The 19,855-nt window shown below is 41.0% G+C and overlaps 1 long non-coding RNA gene across 4 annotated transcripts in view; it reads right to left on the reverse strand.

Moving 5' to 3' along the window:
• Positions 1–19,855, reverse strand: part of LOC141488696 (uncharacterized) — a 56,419-nt gene that overhangs the window by 15,863 nt on the left and 20,701 nt on the right. For 2 of the 4 annotated variants that reach the window (XR_012468761.1, XR_012468760.1), the window contains exons 1-2: positions 13,323–16,979; positions 8,465–8,858 (exon numbers count right to left, since the gene is read on the reverse strand). This is a non-coding gene — a long non-coding RNA (uncharacterized LOC141488696). Of the gene's footprint in view, positions 1–3,201; positions 8,859–13,322; positions 16,980–19,855 lie in introns of those variants that run through there. The other 2 variants (XR_012468759.1, XR_012468758.1) reach the window with 2 other exon arrangements.

Raw genomic sequence — 19,855 nt, forward strand, 5'->3', positions numbered from 1 at the left:
TCAGGAGGATTTTCACATTTTAGAAGCTTGTATTTAATGGAAACTCTTGTTTTTACATGCTTCTCGAAGATCCTTGTTCAGTTCTTTCTCTGTTTTAAAAGATCATTGTCACTTAGATATCCCTTCCTGACAATACTAAATACCAAGACTGATTTTTCTTCTCGACACTACTGACTGAGCCCAAAGGTTGTGGATTTGGGGGGGGGGTGGCTCACAAGCTTGCCTGATTGTTGGCTAGTAATGATTTTGTTCTAGGCACATAAAGACTCTGTAAACAAAAAAAAAAAAGGAAAGGGGTAGTTGGTAGAGGGCAAGAGAGCCTGAGCAGGGGCCCAGCTCCTTCCCAGACCTCATTGAAAATGCTGACAGCAGAGGCTTCCATCAGATGGGACTAAATGACAAACTCTCAGGAGATTTACAACTGGGCTTCAGCTGGCAATTCCCAGCCATAGGGCACTGAAATTCAGCCCAAGGGTCGCCCTGCTCCAGCTCCATTGCACAAAGAGCAAGGGAGGAAGGGGCTCCAGGTCACTTCCCTTCTAAGGGCAGATCACTTCAACTGAGCCAGAAGCTTGTTTGGAGACTGCCTCTTTCTGACCTTTAAATCAACAAGACCACTTTGGAGACAAGAGAGGAGCTGTTGGTATTCTAGGGGGCAGAAAAATGTTTCTGTCTCTCTGTCTCTCCTTTTACCCTTCTTTCTCTGTCTCTTCCCCTCTCTTCCCTCTCCCCCATTTGTCTTCCCCCCATTGTCTGTCTCCCCATCTCTCCTCCCTCCCTTCACCCTTCTCTCTCTCTCATTTGTCTTCCCTCCCATTGTCTCTCTCATCTCCCATCTCTCTTGTCTCTCCCTCATCTCTTTGCTCTTCTCAACTCTCCTCTGTCTTTGTCTCTTCCTCTCTCCCTTTGCTCTTTATTCTGTCTCTTCCCTCTTTCTTCCCATTTGTCTCTCCCCACTCTCATCTCTCTCCCCTCTGTTTCTTCAATCTCTTTCCATTTGTCTCCCCCTCCTTTCTCCCCTCTCCTGTCTCTCTTGACTGTCTCATCTCTCCTTCCCTTGCTCTCCCCTCCTTGTCTCTGCCTGTCTTTGTCTGTCTCTGTTTCTGTCTCCCCTATTTATGTCCCCTCCTCTGGTTCTCTTCTGTCTCTCCATTTTCCTCTGTCTTTGTCTCTCTCCTCTTTGCCTTTCTGTTTCTTCCTTCCTATTTGTCTCTCCCCTTCCCCAGTTTTCTGTATCTGTCTCTCCATCTTCTGTCTCTGTCTTTTTCCTCTCTGCCTATGTCTGTCTCTATTTTTGTCTCCCCCCTATTTGTCTCTCCCCCTTCCTCTCTGGTTCTCTGTCTCTCCATCTCCGTCTGTCTTTCTCCTCCCCACCTTTATCTGTCTTTGTGTCTCTCTCCTCTTTTCTTCCTGCCCATCCCATTCTCTTCTTCCCTCCTCCATCCCCAACTGGGTGGTCAGATTGGGTGAAGCTGAGCATCCTGAATCCCCACAGGTGCCCAATGGGATTTGGAATTGAAAAATTCCCTAGGGCCCATCTAGTCCCAAACTTTCCTTTTACATACGAGAGGTTCATTGGTTTAACCCAAAATCACACAGGCAGCTAATACTCAGGTAAGACATAGGTCAGTGGAGGTGGCAGGGCCAGTGTCCACCAATAAAAGTGTTTCTTCTACCTGAGTCATCACAGAGCAATCACTGACCATTAGGAATGGAAGGGGACTTGAAGCCGCTGTTGTTGTGTTCAGATCATCTGACTCTGTGTGACACCATTTCAGTCCCTTCCTCTTACAGTGGAAGAACATTGAAAGGGCTTGACTAATGGGCCATAGTTGGTCAGTGGTACAGCCAGGGTTGATAGATAACAGTTTCTTGATCCCTGATCCTATTGTATAGTCACCTAGAGTTCAGTGAATCTCTTTAGTGAACCTGGGGAAGAGTCAAATATTGACCATATCCCTAGCTTGGGGAGTTGGAGAGGGTCTCAGACAGTTGTCATGGTTTATAGCTATGGAGGAGGCCTCAAATTGGGTGGTCACTAACCGGGCCTTGGCATGAGTCCATGCCAATCTCATTAAAAATGTGACTGAGCACTATGCCCCTGAGATGTATTTTGTTTCATGTTGGCTCCTCCAAGTTTCCTCATACCTGCCAGCAGTCAGACACCCTGACGAGGACAGAGATGTGCTTGGAATGCCAGAGTTCCTCCTGGTGCCTGTCCTATGCCCAGCCTGTTGCTCCTAGGAAGGGCATTAGGCTACACTTGGGGTAGCAGAGAATGAACCCTCCTTAGATTACAAAGTGCAGGTCATTTAGCTCATCAAGACGCAAATAAAACAGCCTCTCCAATCCAAGGCCGACGAGCTGGGGCCACATTACTCAGCCACTTGGCAGCCAAGGAGCCCCAGTCACAAGGAGCCTTGCCTAGAAACAAGGGCACCACTGAGGCTGGAGGCTCCCCAAACTCAGCTATCCCTAAGCATTCCTCATATCTTCTTTCCCCTCACAATAATCCTATCAGAGCTACCCAGAAGGAGCGAGCTAACCTCTTGACATGAGATGACTTTTTCAAATTTATCCAAGGATTTCATTCTCATATCTCAGTTAATTAAAAAAAAGTTCAGTTAGTTTTTTGAAAAAATTTTTTAAGGCAAGTGATTTGCCCAAGGTCACACAGGTAGGTAATCATTAAGTATCTGAATCTGGATTTGAACCCAGGACCTTCTGACTCCAGGATCAGTGCTCTATCTATTGTGCCAACTAGCTGCCCCTTAATTTTTTATCAATACATTTTTTTATTCATTTTATTTGAAAAAAAATTTGAGGATGCTCTCAATACAATATAGTCAATGTCTTTGCTCACCTTAACACCATTTCCTCAACCTTCTGCGGGCAATAGAATATGCTCTGGAAGAGTTGACTCAGTAAATTAAGGGACTCACATGTCTTAGTTATGTTCTTAGTTTTATTCATAACATTTTTTTTTTTTAGTTTTTGCAAGGCAAATGGGGTTGTGGCTTGCCCAAGGCCACACAGCTAGGTAATTATTAAGTGTCTGAGGCCAGATTTGAATCCAGGTACTCCTGACTCCAGGGCCAGTGCTCTATCCATTGCACCACCTAGCCACCCCTATTCATAACTTTTTAAACAACTTCAAGTATAACCTTCCCCTTCTCTCTCCCAAAGAAACATCCTTTATCGAAAAGGATTTAAAAAAAAAGATCAAGAAAATCAATTTTGGCTATATTATATCATACAACTAAATTATAGTCAGTGTTCCTCATTCAGAAGTCAATCAATCAACATGTATTCATTTATTAAGCATGTAATTTTCCCAGGAAATCCCAAATGGGGTCATAGAGAGTCAGCTCCAGATACTGTGCTCTGCTGCTAGAAGTACAAAGACTGAAACAATTCCTGCCCTCAAGAAGCTTACATTCCGATGCTCGAGAAGGGAACCACAAATACATAGATATAGAAAGGTGTGTATGTGTATACAAATTAAAGCAAATAAATACATAAGGAAGTTAAATTCAAGGGAGTTTGGGAGGGAGGACACTAGCTTATTGGGAGATCTAAGATCTTGCAGATGGTGTCTGAGTATCTTAAAGAGTTGAGAGGGAGGCATAAGGATGGAGCTGATGCCAGGTAAAGACCCATAATCCCTCACCTCTGCAAAGGTAGGAAGGAAGGTACCTTCTCAGATTTCTTCCTGATTTGTAAAATGAAGGGGCTTAGACTAGATGACCTCTAAAGTCCTTTCACGACTCCATGATCCACTTTCTAGCTGTGTGACCTTGGATAAATCACTTCATCTTTCTAGGCCTCAATTTCATCATCTGTAAAATGAGAATATTTAAATTTAAATTAAATATTTAAATGAGAATATTTAATCTTTTTTTTTTCCTTACATGCTCCCAGATCTACATTCCATTCCTTGAATGGTCAGGGGTAGATCCTCCAGCAGGGTGAATGGGGATACCACACCTTAATTAGGATGCCACATGAACATTTTGGGGGAACTACATTTTAGCATGTGAATGGGTTGGACCAACACCAGGGTGCTGAAGGGAGATGGGGTAGAGCTGAAGCTTATACCAATTATTAGGTATTAAGAGAAAGATGAAAAAGAGAGATAATATCTGCCTTTACCCATAAGAAGGGCTGCCCAATGAAATAAGAGTGTAGACTTATCTTTCTGGGCTCATCTAAGAGCAATATTGCAGGCTTGGGGTTTGATACGAATAGGGAAAAAACATCAGGGATGGGGTCTGCAATTTCGCTGACATCAGAGACAGGTCAGTGACACAGGGACTTCCCAGATGAGGAAACTCCCTCCACCGATACAGGTCAACAGGTGTCTCCAAAAGAAGGACTTTGCCCATCTTCAGTTTGTTTCTGAGGTGATACTTGAACACAGATCTTGGCCCAAAGGTCAACCATTGGCCTTCCAAGTAGCAGCTGCAGGGCCTATCAAGGATATATAATGGTGTCCCTGCTTTGATATGGGTTGGATGAAACCAAGAGTTCTAGATCGAGCTTTCTTGTGTCCTGGGTCCTTGTGTCCTGGGGTAAAGCCTGAGAAGCACTTCTCAGAATAACATTTTTAAATGCATTAAACAAAACACACAAGATTCCAAAGGAAACTACATGAAAAAAAGCTATAAAATAATTTATTAAAAAAATTCATGGAACCCAAGTGGAGAATTCACAAATTAGATGACTTATAAGGTCCCTTCCAACTTTGAGATTTTATGATTAAATTTGCCAGATGCCAAGCCAATTCAGGAGGTGAGTTCCCCCCACTATATATACACTTCTTTGTTTTAAATGCTTTGTTGAAACTTTTTTACATCATTTCCCCATGATTCCCTGAATTCTCTTATTAGAACCCATATTGGTCTTTTTTTTTTTAAGGTTGTTGCAAGGCAATGGGGTTAAGTGACTTGTCCAAGGCCACACAGCTAGGTAATTATTAAGTGTCTGAGAATGGATTTGAACTCAGGTACTCCTGACTCCAGGCCAGTGCTCTGTCCACTGCACCATCTAGCCACCCCTACATTGTTTTTTTAAGACCAGTTTTTAAGACCAATTTTCCAGCTCCCTTCAAGGGAGCACTCACTTCACCATCAATCCTTCAAACTTATCATTGATCACCAGATTTGATAGGAGTCCTGAATCCTTTAACCAGTCACAAATATCTATTATTTGTACTTGGAAACCTTGAAGGAGGGGAACCCCTTTTTCATTTAACTTTTATTGTTACTTTGCTTTCATTTCCAAATATTCATCTCTCTTCTTGCCTCCCCAGAAAGCCTTCTCTAGCAACAAGGTTTAAAAGATAAAAGGAGGCAGAGAGTGGTTGCAAGAGAAACTATTCACTGATTGAAAAAAAACATTATTTAAAAAACATCAAAAGAGATAAAAAGATCATCAAAACCAGTCAACATACAAACCAAGTTTGTCAATATTTAAAATATTCCACACCCAGACTCTCCCTCCTACCCCCCCCCAGTCTCCACTGACTTTTATAATGTTGGCAACATGTTGTATGTTCTCAGTTCTTTCATGGGCCAAATTTGTCAACAACAATGAATGAGGCATTTATTAGGCTTTTACTGTGTGCAAAGAATAGTGTTAAGCATTGAGGAAAACACAAAATAAATGAGGGCAGTCCTAGCTCTCAGACCTTCCCCTCTAATTGAAGGTTTCAGTCAGATGGATGGTCCCATGATCCTTAGGATATACATTGACAGAACCTTTCCTTTCATGCCATTTCTACCCACAAAATCTTTGCCAGAATTCTTACAACCCCTTCTCCATCTCCCCTACTTCAGAAGGTACAATGTTTCTTCCCTGTCTTTGCATCCACAACATTATTTGATGGAACCAGAGAAATTATTTGGTTCAGTCTCCTACACAAATGTTGAAATTCAATCCCATTTGGAGCTTGAGACTGGTTTGACTCCATGACATAAGGTCTACTTTCATTGATTAGATAGAAGAAACAGAACACAGAGATAAGGCCAATTCCACCCTCTAGTCCAGCCAAACCAAATAGCCTACAGGCTTTCCTCAACTCTGTCTGATCCCCAGAAGAAAACTGGCAAGTGAAGAGAAACACTTTTGTCCCATCTTGATTTCACTGGCCTTTGTCTAGGGAATGCTTCAATGAGGACTGTGTCTCCACTTGTTGGGCTGAAGCTACAACAGGTCCTTCCCCCAGAAGACCAAAATGCAACAGGGTTACTGGGAGACTGGTAACAGAGAAGAAGGCAAAGGGTCTGAGGTGGTAAAGGGTGGCAGACAGGGGATGGATATTGGATGGTGAAATGGCTGAGAGGAAAGAACAAGTCATTACCCATTCAGGCTTCAGAAAGAAGGAAGGGGCAGGTAGGTGGCACAGTGGATAGAGCACCTAGCCCAGGAGTCCTAAGGACCCAAGTTCAAATTTGACCTCAAGACACTTACCAGCAGTATGACCCTGAACAAATCCCGACAGCTTCCAGGGGAAAAAAAGGAAGAAGCATGAGAGGGAGAAAAAGCTCCTGTCTGGGTAATGCCTTCAGCTTTGACATCTAAACCTTTACATGATGCAGTGAAAAATAGGAATGGAGATTGGAGTTAAAATCCTAGCTTTGCGACTTACCAAGTGTGACAAGGCATAATAATAATGTATGTATTACCTGTCTCATAGGTAATTGTAAGTAAAATGCTTTGGAAACCCCAAATTGCCATTGAATTATCATTTTTCCTTTTTATAAGTTTGTTATTTATTTTAAATAAAATTTTTATTGACAGTATGGTACAGTGGAAATATTGTTGACTCTGAAACTTGCTTGTCTTCCCTGGGCCTCAGTGGCCTTGTCTATGAAGTGAGGAGGTTGGATTAATTGACCTTAAAATCCCTTCCAGCCCTTGATCAATGTTCTTTTATCCATGAACAAATTACTTAATCAACCTGGCCTTCTGTTTATTCATCTATAAAACTAGGGCAAGGACATCAGGACCCAGGACTTCCAAGGTCCTTTCTAGGTCTTAATCTGATCTAGGTCTAAGTTCCCAGATCTTGAGTGAAAGATATTAGTCATCCCTAGTTCAGATAGTTAGAGTTCTGAGTTAAGTGACTTGCCCAGGGTCACAACAGCTAACAAATTGAGACGAGGTTGGAACTTGGGTCCGGACTTGGGCTGGTGCTCTATCCATTGCACCACCTACCTGTCCCAGTACAAGGAAGTTCTGACAGGATTGACCTGCAGGTTTTCCCTACCTGGCTCCTCAACAGAGAAGGGGAAACATATTAGATCATGGTTAGAAGGAGATCAAAAAAGGCTATACATTTTCTAGAAAGCTGGTTTAATTGGTCTCATTTCAGGCCTGACTTTGTAAATGGTTCCAGAGAGATGAGTGGGGCAGGTTTTAGCTGGCAGAGGACATCAAGGGAAAAGAAAAAAGGTCTGAAAAGTCAATCTGAAAAATGACCAATCATATCTCCAGACCTGTGATGAAAAATGTTACCCAGCTGTTGATAGAGAGGTGATGCTATAAGGTGCAGAGACATACATTTGTGGATGTGCCTGCCATTTTTTTTTTTTGTTTGAGTGCCTTTATTTCTTACAGGGGTCTTTTTTTCCCCCTTTCAATTTTTATCAGAAGAAGAGGAAAATGGAGGGTTAAAAGGTTAGCAATAGTACTGGAAAACGTAAGAGGACTATTGTAATTTTTTTAAAAAAAATGCATGGAAAAGAAGTAAGCATAGACAAGCAGGACAGTTTTGAAAATAAAGTCTTTTTTACTACTTGTTAGGCTGCCACCCTATCTGCCACCCTTTGCCACCTCAGACCCTTTGCCTTCCTCTCTGCTACCAATCTCCCAGTAACCCTGTTACATTTTGGTCTCCTAGTGGGGAAGGACCTGTTGTAGCTTTCAGCCTAACAAGTAGTAAAAAAAATAAAAAATTTTTAAAAAGTAAGTGGTACAAAATGGAAATTCACATTTCATATACAATACTATTTTTACAAAAAAAAAATCTGTGTATATGGAAATGATTTTTAAATTTTTTGGGGGGGGTGTTTAGTTCAGAATTTTTTTCTAATTCAAGCTAAGAAAAAGAATCAATCTGCAAGGGTTGGCCTCTGGTGTTCAGGGGTGGAGCAGGCAGGCCAGGGTGAGGTGGGAAGGCATGATGCCAAACCAAAGAGGGACTGAATCTGAGCTATTGGGCCCTCCCCACAGGAGCCTGTGAGCCTGGAGAGCAGCCACAAAATCATATGGGGAACTATGGTCTTCCACCCCAAGACTGGTTTATCTCCCCAATCTGCAGAGTAGCCAGGGCCTAGCAGGGAAATGCCCCCCGCCAGCACCACCCTCCTTCACTCTGTCCTCCTCTTTCCCTCCTCACACACACACACACCCTGCTTGGGCCAGACGCTTCCTGGAGGGGACAATGCATTGGTTTACTCACTGTGCTGGCTTGAAGCCTGGTCGGCAGCTCCTAGCTGGGCCAGGGTACATGACTCCTGACAGTCTTCCTGATCAGAGAAGAGGAAGAAGGGAAGGTCTCATTGGGTGAGGGAGGATCCTGGCTTCCAAAGGATAGGGCAGCCCTGGAGTCTGAAAACTGGCACATAATGTCCATCATGTCTCCAAAGACAGGTCTGCTATTTATGGTATCGTCTCCATATGTCAAAGAGATGTGTCACCTGTGTTATCTACACTAGGTCGTAGATGAAGTTATTGATTAAATGTCCTCAGGGGCAAAGGAAAACTTTGGATAAGCCTCATTCATCCAGGTGTCCAAATCCAGAGCATGGCCCAATGTGGCATCAAATAATAACTGATTTATGGACCTTAGGATCCTAGAGAAAGAGGAAGAAAGAGTCAGCTCAAAGCCACTTGTGAGAATTGGATGTTAAATCTTCAACATGAACGCAGATACCTCAGAAATGGGTGAATCCTACTAATAAGGGTTTAATTGATTGTTTTGTTGATTGTCTTCACTTAAGCAGCAATGCAAAAATTGTTAATAATACAGATCAAGTATATTCTGCATACAAATATTCCCCCTCTCCCTCCCTGCCCCAGTCATTCTGAACTAAACTAAATTCTGAACTAAACACCCCTCCCAAAAAAATTTAAAAATCATTTCCATATACCTATAAACACTTATCAGCACACCACTGGCTGAAAGGGATCCTAGAAGTTACGATTTTCAATCCCTGTGTTTTTTCAGAAGAAAATGAGCTCCAGAGAATTTAACTGCCTTGCCAAGGTCAAGAAATCTTAGTGTTAAGCTGGAAAGGGTCTCAACAGATCACCTAGTCCAAACTTTTCACTTTTATGGATGGGGAAATTGAGGCCCAAGGGCAGTCAGTGACTTCCCAAGGTTATGCAGATCAGTAGAATGACAGAGAGGGGATTTGAACCTGAGACTTCTGACTCAGTCAACATTTTTCTGCTATACTTCATCAACATCCATTTATTTTTATATTTTGCTTTTAACAACTAATTGTGTATGCTGTGTCACCTTATAGATGGGCACAGGAAAGGGTGGCTGAGAAAAGGACACTTGAGAGAAAAGGAAGAATGGGTGAAGAGGCTAGTGTTGAGTGAAAACAAGACAAGGAATGCAAAGTGAGAAAAGAATGGATAAATGATCATGAGAGGCAGAGAGAGAAAGGGGCAAATGGAAACAGAAAAAGGAGCAAAAAAGGAGATTGAAAGGCAGAAAGAGACAAAGAGATGCAAAGAGAGGTGATGAAGGGGCAAAGGGAGGGAAAATGGGGAAGAGAAGATAAAGAGAGGGGCAAAGGAAATTGATGAGAAGAAGGGAAAAGGGAAGGGGGAATGAGGAAGGCAAAGAGAGGAGAAAGGTAAAGGGAGAGGGGGGAAGAGAGGAAGACAAAGGGAGGGGAAGATGAAGAAAGGAAGGGATATTTGATGGGGGAGGAGGAAGTCAAGAGAGGGAAAGTGAAGGGGAAGGCTAAAAAAAGGGAAGGGTGTAAAATAGAAGCGCAAAAAGGAGGGAGAAGAAATGGAGGGCAAAGAGGAAGGGAGAAAGGGGGAAGGGCAAAAAGAAAGTGAGGATGAAGAAAGGGGGAGGGTGGGTAAAGAAAAGATGCAGAGAGAGAGAGAGAAAGAGAGAAAAGGAGGAGAATCTAATTAAAACCTACGCCACATCCTGGGTGTTGGCACAATTTTGTATGCCTTCATTATTTACTTTTACAAAGTGAGCCAATACCACCACCACCACCAGTGAGTTTCCCACCTTGGAGTGGGTTGGTAAATACTTAACAACCAGCTTCCTGTGGGAAGAAAATATACAAATGCTAGATTTTTTTTAAGAATAATGTGCATTAATAACATTTTACCCATCCCTTTGTTAAATCTAGGTAATTAAGTTCTGATTGGTAGCATTTGCTGATTTCCAAGTTATAAATGACATTGAACATTTTTGACAATTGGGTCTCAGGACCCCTTAGAACCTGCTCCCTGTCCTGCTCCATCCATATAAATAGATGCACAAATACCAGACGAGTTCATATTTCTCTTTGGAAATCTGTGCCCAGAGAAGGTGGTAGATAGAGTCTGCTGAGTAATCCTGGCTTCTTGAAGACCCACTATGTGAGAGCAAAAAAAAAATGGTCTTCTGATTGCAGGAGATTTCAGGGAGGTAGAGGTCGACAATGGGTGAACCTACAGAGGACATAGTCATTTTTTCCAGATGATGAAAGAATAAGAACTGGTGCCTTGGAACATTAAACAAGATGAAACAATATCCCTGAATACCTGGTGGATGAATTTCTTTGTTGCCATTTAAGACCAACCAAGTCCTGATTCTCTGTGCCTGTGGGAAATGTCCTGCCTTGCTGGGCAAGGTTTTTTTTCCCTCATTCCCATAAGTTGGAAATGGTGATTTCTGGCTTAAGGTTTTGGAGTTTTGGAGTGAGTATTTTTTCTTTCTTTTCTATTTTTTTTTAGAGGGAAAGGTGTGGTTCCTATTAGTTGAATTTATTGTAGTTTTAATTTATTTTTTTAATTTATGGAATAAAAAAGCATTTCTATGATATAGTATGATAAAAAATAGGATTGTGCATGAAACTACAAATCTGTCATCTACAACTAGCTATTCCTTTTAAATAAAATATAATTTGTTATCATGGAAATTTCTTTTTCTTCCCTTTTATTGAATTTTTTCTTTTACATTTTAAAAATTTAGCTTTTATTGAATTTTAAAAGAAGCACAGAGAAGAGGTAGCTGATTTTGGAGACAGGAAGACCTGATTCAAGTCTTATCTCTGATACATTTGCTGTGAGACCATAGGAGTCTCAATTTCTCAGGGATCTTTCTAAGGAAGAGTGCTAGATTTAACATCATTGCATCTGGTTTTGGAATTCTGCCTCTGCTACTTACCATCTGTATGATGTATCTCTGACCTTTAGTTTCCTCAATTGTAAAATGAGGTAGCAAGGCTTGGTGACTTTTAACTTTTCTTTGGTATTATATGTCCTACCTTTTTATTTTCTTTTTCTTTTTTAATTTTAATTTTATTTTCTCCTCAATTACATGCAAAAACAAGTCTCAACATTTGCTTCCAAAACCTTGAGTTCCAAATTCTCTCCTTTCATCCTACCCCACTTTTTCTCATTGAAAAAGCAAGTTATTTGATATAGGTTAAAAATATGTAGTCATGAAAAATATTACCATAATAGGGTAAATGACTTTTAATTTCACTTCCAGCTAAAAGTCTTTGATCTGTGAAATTACAGATGAGCTACTGATCTCCATTGGTGGAGGGCATTTCCACACTGGAAGTTACCTGTTATTGGAAGTTCCCTGTCTGGGTTTAAAAAAATTGTATTTTGACTATCTTCCAGAGATCCTTAGACCAATTCAACTGAGTTATGTGCCTCTAGCACAAAAAAAAAATAGTGGTCATTTATAACTGAGAACTTTGTAAGAAATATTAAATATCTTCTCATCAGAAAAGAAAAAAATAAAATCAGAGAAACTTCAGTAAATAGCATAGAAATCTGATTTATCCCAACAACAGACAAGGATGGCAGAGATAGACAGTTTCCATAAAACAAGCCCAGGAAATTCTCATAATCACAGAATTTATGGGACCACGGAATTTAGAACTAAAAGGAATCTTAGAGATTCTCCAATCCAGTGTGGTTTCAGGACCACTGGGGATCTCCCTAGTTGTCAAATGAGATGTCAAACACACAGCCAGAATAGAGGCAGAATCAAATTAAAATGTAGTTGGCAAATATTTAACAAAATAAATAAGAATATAATGCAACATAATGCTGCTCTGCGGTTTTCTAAGTTAATATGTAACTCAAAGGGATCTGTTTCTATTTGGGTTGGACACTACTACCCAAAACTGTCTGAGGAGATCTAAAATACATCCAGGAGGTCAGAATTCGTTTCATAATAACATTAAGCAGACTGTAAACTGCATGAAGTAGGGATTTGGCTAATTTCATTTTAGCCATCAGTACTCCCAGCACAATACTCTGCCTTCATCACTTAAAACATATCCTTCAAATCGAGTTGAATCCCCTGACCCAGGGAATCAGTTGAATAATGCCAATCCAATCAGCATCTAAAATTACAATTACATTAAAATTATCATTATATTATTAATAAAGACTGGTGTTATGTTTTATAATTGTTGTCCCTGGTTTTTATATCACTTTCATTTCCAAATATATTCTCAAAAAAATTGAGAACTACTGATCTTAAGTAATCTTTCATATTATTGATGGACAAATGGAAAAATGGAGAGGTAAAATGATTTGCCTGGAGTTCCATGAGTAGGAGTATCAGAGCTGGGACTGGGACTTGATGGGTCTGATTCAAAATCCCCTTTCTCATTCCATTGTATTCAGTCCCTAATTTTACAGATAAGGTAATCATCAACAATGCAGAATTTCTGTGGCCTCTCTGGAAAAGTTCACCTTTCATAGAAATGGATGATCATGGATCTGAAGGGATCTCAGGGTCTACCTGGTATGACTCCCTTGAGGAAACTGAGGCCCAGAAGAATAAACAAGTAATTTTTCCAAGTTCAGATAGGTAATAAAGTGTCAGAATTTGAACCCAAGCCCTCTAATTATAAAATCAATGCTCTTCCCACCAAACCCATCATACCCCACTCCTCTCTCATGAAAATGTTCAAAATGGTCCATGAGGAATCCCTTGCGGTAGTATCTATTCCCTTTAATTACCAAAACCAACTAACTGGATGTATTCCCTCTATAACCAGCTATGTGTGGTTATGGTGTCTTCATTATCTTTCAGTATAAACACTTACTCTGAAGCTTCTTCCACAGGACGCAGCCCATTCTGGTTCTCTTGAGGATGGCTGTTCCGCTCCTAGAGGATGCTCTATGATCAAATCACAGATTACCTATTTTTAAAATAGATGGGTTTTATTCTGGGTGATGGACTGTTGAATCTCAGAGCTCTCTTTCCATTTTGAGGAAATCCCAGGAATCCCTTCTCTGCAGCCTTTTCTCCATGGAGATGCCAGATGAACATTGCAAGAACAATAAGGATTTTTAGGGGCATTATGACTGAGTTAATAAAACACAGCTGCCCCTGAAAGTCCCTCATTTTTCTTGCTGCCTTTGAGGGCTCTCCAGACAGGTTGGAAGATGGCAGATTGGTCTGAGGAAGCAGGAGATGCTAGGGCCTGAGAAGAATCAACTAACCAAGTTGGTACCAAGATGGTAGCTTGGGAATCCTTGGAGATCTGTCAACATAAGCTGAACTCTTCCTAAAGCAGGGAATGTGGGCAGAATCCCCAGTGACAAACACCAGGTCACCAGTGAACTCACCACCCATCCTCAGCTACTTCTCACCAATCAATGATCTAGAAAAAACTGAAAATCTAGAAAAGTTTATTTTCTACCTCAACAAGATTTTTTTTTTACCAGATCCATGATTTTTATTGCTATAAAGGGAATATCCAGTAAGGGAGTTCTCCCTGTTCTCCATCTTACAGTCTGGGAGAGCTGCCTTGATCACCAAGTGGGTAAATGACTTTCCCAAGGTCCCACAGACAAGATGTGACAGAGGCAAGGACTGAATCCAATTCTTTCTGGGTGTGAGGCCAGTTCTTTGTTTACTTCTCTATGTTGAAGGAAGGAAGGAAGGAAGGGAGGGAGGGAGGAAGGAAGGAAGGAAGGAAGGAAGGAAGGAAGGAAAAGGAAGGAAATTTATGAACTCCTTAGAATGTTCTAGTTACTGAACTAAGTACAGGGAATACAAATACAAGTAAATAAGATAGAGCCAGCCTTTGAGTAGCTTGTATTCCAACTGAGGGAAGACAACACACAGAGAGGAAATGGCAGCAGATGCCAGAGTATGGAGCAGAACAGGAATGGGACAGATGAGGAAAGAAAAAGAGGTTGATGTCTGCAAAATATTTTACAAACCCTGAAGCACAATATAAATGCTAGATTTGGGGGGGACTGGAGGGAGAACTTCCCTCCTGGATGTTCCTTTTATAGCAATAAGACCCCTTTGGCAGAGTTTGGTAAAATGTATGATCCCCTTCTCAGATTAATGTTATAAAAAAAAAAATATGCTGCATTACAAAAGAAAGGATCCAATGACCAAACCATTGAAAACATGGCCCCCCTAAAATCCAGCCCTGGCTAAGAACCTCATCCCCAGACTATAAACTGCATGAAGGTAGGGATTTGACTAATTTCATCTTAGCCTGCCTTCATCACCTAAAACATATCCATCCAATGTAGCTGAATCCCCTGACCCAGTGAATCAGTCGAATAATCTCAATCCAATCAGCATCTAAAATTATCATTATATTATAAAAATTGGAGTTACATTTTCTAATTGTTGTCCCTAGTTTTTATATCACTCCCATTTTCAAAAATATCCCTTTCCATCTCCTATCCAGGGTGCCAGTCTTTGTAACTAAGAGGAAAATATGAAGGGGAAGCTGTTCAGCAAAACTTAAACAACCCAGCACCTACATCTGACTGTCAATCCAGGCCACATAATATTCCATACCCATACTGCTTTTCCCGCCCCCACCCCTTCACACATAAAGAATGGAGGGCGGACACATTTTCTCTTCTCTTCTCTTCGACCAAGCTTGGTCATTGTAATTAAACAGCATTCAACTGGGATTTTTTTTTCTCCAATTGACATTTTTTAAGTTCCATATTAAGGTGCTAGAGTTATAAAGCCAAAGCCAAAAGCAGTCCCTGTCTCAAGAAGTAAATTCGACATCCATCCATCCATTCTAGTTTCTACACGTCCATCTGAGGGGGGGAAAGGGAAGGAGAAGGGGCCAGTGGTAAAGATCAGTCAAGGGTAGGCAGTTAGTTCAATGGTCTGCCCCTTCTGGAGAGCTCATACAAGTGCTAGCAGCAGAGTTTAAATGGAGAAATCAAGGCTCCTCCTTGACCTTGCATACGTACTCTGTGAATCTCAGTTTTCCCTTCTGGGAAACAGAGGAAAGGACTAGTCCTTTCCTTGCTTCATCTTATTTCAAAAGCATGAATGGGAGGGAAAACAAGATAGGATCATAGGAACTAAAGATGTTTTTGATGAAAAGATTTCAATCTTGCTCTATTGTTTCTGCTAGGAAGAAGAGACAGAATGAATGTAAGCTCCTTGAGGGGAAAGATTATTTCCTTTTTTTTTTAATCTTTGCAACTCCCCGCCCTCACCCCCCCCAGTACCTAGCATGTAATATTTGTGACAGGATGATGATGGGAATACTAAATATAGCCAACTCTCTACACATGAATTATTCACTTTGTGGGTCAAAAATTTGGGCATTATAAACCCAAATAGTCCTCTCCTTACTATGCAAACCCATTTTTAGTGAATTTACTCTACTATCATTATGGACATGTATGGTAACTTGGTCAGAGGGGAGAGTCCACATCATTTTAAGTAACTTCAGTGTGGATATTGTTTCCATGGATGCAAATAAGTTACCTCTTATCCTTTATAGTCCTAGAAATGTTACTCAGGCCCTCTTTCCCTTTTTCCCTCCTTCCTTCTTTACATTTCTTCCACAAACTATCTAAAATTAAAAATGTTTTACATGATTGCACATGTATGACCTATATAAGATTCCTTACCATATAGGGGAATGAGAGAAGTATAAAATTTGGAAATTAAAACTTTAAAATATTAATATTAAAATGGTTTATACATGTAATTGGCAATAAAAAATCATTTTTTGTTTGTTTTTACAAGGCAATGGGGTTAAGTGACTTGCCCAAGATGACACAGCTAGGCAATTATTAAGCGTCTGAGGTTGGATTTGAACTCAGGTCCTCCTGACTCCAGGGCCGATGCTCTATCCACTGCGCCACCTAGCTGCCCCCCAAAAAATTGTTTTTTAAAAAAGAAAATTATCAGGCTAGCTAAGTGGCAAGGTGGGTAGAGTACTGGTCCTGGAGTCAGGAGGAAATGAGTTCAAATGTGACCTCAGACACTTAATAGCTACTTATCTGGGAGACCTTAAGCAATTGCTTAGCTCCATGGCCTTGTGATTATCCAGAACACTGAGGCTTAAATAATTTAGCCAGGTCATACCCAAGTCTCCCTAAGCCTAAAACTGGCTCTCTATATACTCCTCAATCTTGCCTTAAGTCACAAGGGTTCTTTACTTGGGGTCTGTGAACTTTTAAAATATATTTTAACTGTCAGTATAATTGGTTTTCCTTAATTTAATGTATTTTATTTTATGGTTTTACAAACATAATTCTGAAAAAATATCCATTAAGTTTCACCAAAATACCAAAGTATACAGAGGAACACAGGGACACACACACACACACACACACACACACACACACACACACACCCCAAACCACCACCAAAAAACCCCATTAAGCATCTGGAGTTCACAGGTCATATAGCTGTATTGCCCATGCTCTAGAAGCAAAGCTTTAAATGTCTATAAACGGAGTTTAACTTTGAGAACTTCTCATACAAATTCCTTTTCCTCCCCCCCCCCCCCCCGCCCCAACCACAACAGCAAAACTCCTAGGACAGATTTCTACGTTGACATAAATCATGTTGAGTTGTTTTCTGATTGCAGGACTGAGGTCCTCTACCTATGAACTGACTGGTCCCATGGCTCAAAACAAGTCATTGGATAGAACGCGTCAGAAACCAGTCAGGAGGAGGAGGAAATTGCTGCTCAGAAGAGAGGAACAGGGGAGTCCTTGTTCCTCACCTCTCAATCCCCTTTTCTATGACATCTGACATCCCTGGGAAGGCAGAGTTGTTCAGATCAATCCTCTATAGTATTTTATTATCTGAGAGAAGGATAACAGTTGTGAATCAGAGGCCCTTCTGAAATTTTTTTGTGAAGTCAAAACTCAGTTGAAGAGAGGTTAACAGAGAATTATGGTTTGAAGAGTAGTGGAGAAGCCTAGGAGACCCCCACAGGACAAAGGGATTAAGAAGACACCCAATGCTCCATGGGTAGCCCGGGCCAGGAAGGGGATGACCTAGCTTAGCTTGTAGGAGGGTAGCAAACCTTAGCAGAAGATGTGGGATGTGTCTAAAAAGATTTTTTTTAAAAATTCAGCTAAATGGGAGGTTATTCAGGGTTCTGACTCTAGCCCATAAGGCTAATAATTCATCTCTGGCTTCCGCTTCTAGGTCCACAGCTCTCTGCTCTACCCCAACCCATCCCCTAATGACATCAGGAGGAATGTTATCAATTCTAGGAATGTCACCAATCAGCAGAAACTCTCTCCCCCCCACCCCAGCTCCACCTCCTCCCCTGGCCAAGCCCAGCCACCCATCCAGGGCCCTGACCCCATTGGAATTTACCCAGTTTATTTCCCAGAGGGTCAAAGAGACTGCCCAGAAGCCTTGCTCTTCACACCAGCCAAGAGTCACCATTGTCAGTCTCCTCCAGGAAACAAGCTCTCCCTTCCAGCTTTCCCTTTTTCTTTCTCACAAGCTTCTACATTGAGTCAGATTTGAGTCACCTCCCCACACTACCCATCAGCAGCCAGGAGCTGCAGTTGTTACCAGTCCCTTGGGGTCTTTATATGAATCACTGTGGGGAAGGGAGAGAGATACTTTCCTGTATGATCCTGTGGCTCCGAATGTTTAGATGGACCCTCAAAACCCTCATCCTAACCTTGCTCTGCCCCACCTAATACACTGTCTAACTAGGGACTAGAACCAAAGCTTTGAGTTCCTACAAACTAGGTCCAATCTTCAGAACTTCTCAGACAAATCTCTCTTTGACTTGTACTCTTACTTAAGGTTCCCCCTGGGAATATCAGAATTTGGCTTGTATCTAGAAAGACACTAGAAAAAAAAAACAAGGGAGTAACTAGGTACATAGAGTACTGGCCCTGGAGTCAGGAGGACCTGAAATCAAATCCAGCCTCTGATACTTAATAGTTAGCTGTATGACCTTGGGCAAGTCACTTACCCCCCCATTGCCTTAAAAAAATGAAAAAAGAAAAAACAATGGGTCCTCAGAACACATGCAAGCATGTTGCTAATATGTCATTTCGAGGACAAGTTTTAGGATGCATAATATAAAAGACAAAAACTCATGCCCTAGTCAAAAAAAAAAAACCCCACAAAAACTCCCAAAAGCTTTATACCTCATTTCAAGAGAGACAAGGAAGGATTCAGAATACCTGACTCCAAGTCAGGAAGACCTGGGCTCAAAAGTCACTTTGAAACCCCTTGTTATTAGTTGTATGACCCAAGGCAAATCACTCAACCTTTCTGACCCAGTTTCTGCATCAGTAAAATGGTGGTGGTGGGGTAGTAATAACTCCCATTTCACAGTGAGGCAGCTAGCAGGAGCCATAGTGCAGAGAGTGCTGGGAAGATTCATCTTCTTGAGTTCAAATCTAGTCTCAGACTCCATTTGCATGTCCCTGGGCAGGTCACTTAACCCTGTTTGCCTCAGTTTCCTCATCTGTAAAATGAACTGGAGAAAGAAATAGTAAAGCACTTCAATATCTTTGCCAAGAAAACCCTAAATGAGGTAAAAAAAAAGCTGGATGTGACTGGAAAATGACTAAAGAACAACATTCTTATAGGGAACTGCTACTATTATTAAATTCGTTAAATATTCATTAAGCATCTACCTTATGCTTGATAATATGCAGTTTGGTGGCACAGTGACAGAATGCTGGACCTGGAGTCAGGAAGACCTGAATTCAAATCCTACCTTAGATACTTGTTTAGCGACCATGGGCAAGTCACTTAACCTCTGTCTTCCTGAATTTTTCTCACCTGTGAAATGGGGATAATAACAGCACCTGTCTCCTTATGAAGATCAAATGAGATTACATTTATAAAGTGCTTTCAAATTCTGTATAAATGCCAGCTATGATTAGTGCCAACCAACTCTGCCATTAGTTGACTATGTAACCTTGGGCAAGTCTCTTCCCTTCTCTGGGTCTTCATTTCCCACAGCTGTAAAAATGAAAGGTTTGATCCTTTTCTTTGTCATGGACCCCTAGAGCCATCTAGAGAAGTTTATGGACTCCAACTCAAAAGAAGGTTTTTAAATGCCTAAATATAAACACATAGAATGACAATGGAAACGAATTATATGAAAATTTAATTTTTTTGAAAACCAAATCCAAAGTCTCCAGTTTAAGAAATCCTGGTTTAGGTAGACTCTAAAATAAATATATCCAGTTCCTGATGAGTATAATACCATGAAGTGGTTGCATATTAGAATTTGTATTCCATATTTACATTGGACTGGAACAAATGACCATATTTCCCATAATTATAACTTTCAACAGTGTGAATTCAAATACATATGACCACTTCCCGGGATTCATTTCTTGCACAAATCTC

Source organism: Macrotis lagotis, chromosome 5, assembly GCF_037893015.1.
Source record: "Macrotis lagotis isolate mMagLag1 chromosome 5, bilby.v1.9.chrom.fasta, whole genome shotgun sequence".
In the NCBI taxonomy this organism is placed as follows: domain Eukaryota; kingdom Metazoa; phylum Chordata; class Mammalia; order Peramelemorphia; family Peramelidae; genus Macrotis; species Macrotis lagotis.